The sequence below is a fragment of the Halyomorpha halys genome, unplaced genomic scaffold (genome assembly GCF_000696795.3).
Source record: "Halyomorpha halys isolate HHAL.00 unplaced genomic scaffold, Hhal_1.1 Scaffold209.1, whole genome shotgun sequence".
In the NCBI taxonomy this organism is placed as follows: Eukaryota; Metazoa; Arthropoda; class Insecta; order Hemiptera; family Pentatomidae; genus Halyomorpha; species Halyomorpha halys.
This window is the reverse complement of record NW_027115831.1, coordinates 499,323-502,691: the sequence shown is the minus strand read 5'-3', so window position 1 is coordinate 502,691 and position 3,369 is coordinate 499,323.

Sequence of the window (3,369 nt, the reverse complement as noted above, 5' to 3'; positions counted from 1 at the left end):
TATAAATATAATTTTATTGATGGTAGGTATAACAATTTCCTTGAAATCCATTGCATATTGTGTGATGTTTAACATTAGTTGATTGGTTTATATATTTTTTTCATACATGAACCTTTGTTATAAGGAGAAGATGGTCAGGGGGTGTGGTCAGAAAAAATACACAAATAAACAAAACTTATCTATTTGTGCTGACGTTTCGTCTTGAATTTCAGGCCTTCATCATGGCTGAAAAACAAAATGAGATTACAACCTTAATTCAGAGAAACATAAAAATAAAAGTAAAATAATAAAAAACAAACTTGAAAAGATATATAACAATAAATTAAGTATGTCTTCATTATTTTTAAACATTACATAGATATTTTATTATGTTAATTCAATTACTCATCACTTACATTTTCTTTGCACCTTTTGTTATGTTTTTTTCTCAATTTTCTTGAGCACTCTTTTTTAATCATTTTTTCTTTACCATTTATTTTGTATAATTCTTACCTCTACAACATTATAATTTATTTATAAACTACTATCTACTTAATTTATTGTTTTGTTGTTGAAATTAGCATTATGTCTTTCTTCTTGTTAGTTTTTTGCTTTTTGGATGATGTAGTATTTATTTGTTGATTTAATTTTTAATAACTTTTGACTACTGTATTACTCAACCTAGTCAAGTAATCATTTTAGTGGTGACATTTGATTTCGTTTCTCAGAGGAACTCATTATACTTCTATCCCCTTTTCTATCTCCGCCTGAACGTTATATCAGGTTATGAAAGAGTGAAATTGAGTGTTGTAGCACAGTATTATATGTTTAAATTACGATTATTATTGGAAGGTTATTGATTGACCTTGTGTATAGATGAATGGAATATGGTCCGGAGGTGGTCAAAAAAACTCTATTAGTAAATGGGTATACTATTTTCATTGAGCCAACCTTTTGCCCCACGTTGCAGGGCTTCGTCAGAGCTAAAAAAAAATACAAACACTTGACATAGTTACAAAAAATAAAAAAAAAAATAAATGGAAAATAACAGGGGTATACAATGAAAAGTAAAATTTAATAAGAAAAATGAAAGGTTGTAAACAGTAAATGAAAAGGGTAATAGTAACAGATAGATAAGAGATAAAATAAGAGAAGAAATATTAAAGAAAGTACAAATTAAGAGATGAAAAAAGAAAAGAATAAAATCAAATGATGAGATAAAATAAGAGAAGAAATATTAAAGAAAGTACAAATTAAGAGATGAAAAAAGAAAAGAATAAAATCAAATGATTAAAAATTTTGTGCTGGTAATTGATTCCATATTCCAAATGGGAAAAACTTCCATCAACTCCTGTAATCCACTTGTATCTAAATTATCAGACCACGCATTAAACCTGAATCATACTTTTAATTTCGACAATCCTTTCATTCTTGCCACTGTTTCCATTATTTTATACTTTATTTCTCCTTTGTTTTTCTATCCGAGTTTTTTTTTTAATTTTAATTTTTTTTTTATAATTTTGTAAATATCTCTTCTCCCCCTCTATTATGTATATTACCATTTATTGTTTACCTAATTTAAATTTTTTTTTTTTTTCATTTTTTTTCGTTATTGTGGCTTGCTAAACTGCCATCCCCATTCCTCCCAGTACAAACGGCTCACTCTGACTTTTACTTCTGTCAAAACAGGTATGAATTCTGTCTCATCATTTGATTTTATTCTTTTCTTCTTTCATCTCTTAATTTGTACTTTCTTTAATATTTCTTCTCTTATTTTATCTCTTATCTATCTGTTACTATTACCCTTTTCATTTACTGTTTACAACCTTTAATTTTTCTTATTAAATTTTACTTTTCATTGTATACCCCTGTTATTTTCCACTTATTTTTTTGTAACTATGTCAAATGTTTGTATTTTTTTTAACCCTGACGAAGCCCTGCAACGTGGGGCGAAATGTTGGCTCAATAAAAATAGTATACCCATTTACTATTTGAGTTTTTTTGACCATACCTGGTCCATATTCCATTCATCTACGATTATTATTATTTTATGTAGTGTAAAAGTTGTTTTATTATTTTAACTTTGATTTGTTTTAATAAAAATAAAAATAGAAGAAATATTCCATAAAAATCGCAGTCGCAAATTCGGCAGAGAGTCTGAAACACCAGCCTATGTGCTGGGGAAATGCCCTAACAGCTCCCTCTTATAACAAAGACACACAAAAAATTGTTCTTGTATAATGTAAATATATGTAGTGTATATATGTCCAATCATGAATTGATTGGTATGCTGTATTTTGTAGCAACCCAATGTATTTGGGCAGTATGGCTAAATAAAGCTTCTTTCTCTACATAATATTATCTGACTTTTTATATTTACTGGTGGAGTATATTAGTTTTGATTTTTTTCTCATATCTGTATAAACCTCCCTGATTTTTACTTGGTTTTGATATTATGTTTGTATGGTTTGGATAAGTTGCTGTGTGTATTTTTTTAAAATTTAAAAGTGTTGAATCTGTACTTTGTTCGAGTGAATTTTTTTAATTTCCGCCGTGAACATCCGGTTTCTCTTGTTTCAAAATCTGCTGGGTTTAAAAACCTTAGTTAGTGAACTTCAAGAAAGAAGCACTTAACATCTTGGAGAAATTAAAGGTAAGTTGAATGTTGTATAATTTTTTTCCCCTGTATTTCCATCAGATTAGCTCTCATCAGCGAATTCCTTACATGGTGAATTTAATTCTAACAGTTTTTTTTGTATTCCTAATTTTTATTTAAAATCTTTAAATTAATTTTAAAAAAAGGAAATTAAATTTTTCTATTTTTTCTTGAACTATGTTGATTTTTAGATGAATTGATATTAATTTCTATTGTCATTCATACATATGTATATATATTTTTATGAAACAATACTCCTGCAATCAGAAAACATATACACATTTCGCTCATAGGTCTAATTTTTACCTGGTTCTTATGTAAGCTAATTTCAAAGTTGAACCCTTTTGTCTTTAACCAATCATTCATTCACTGACCTATTGATCAATTTGTCTCCAAAATGGCAATGCCTATGATGTGAAAATAATTAAAACAATTATTAATATTATGGAACTTTAGTATTTTCAAGTTCTATAATATTAATTATCAAATGTTAATTATGTAAGTATCGAAATTTAATTTTGTATGAGAGCTAGCAATTTTGAATGAATATACCAGAGTTAAGTAAAATAAAAAAAAATAATTACTTTTTTATTAAGTTACTAAAAATTTAGATACAACAGAAAATTATAATTTTAATAAACACTTATAGTATAAATTCGGCAGTATTAGTAGTCGTATCTGATAAATTTTCAATTTTGTAAGACTTAATTTTGTTCTGTGCACTTTTTCTTGAA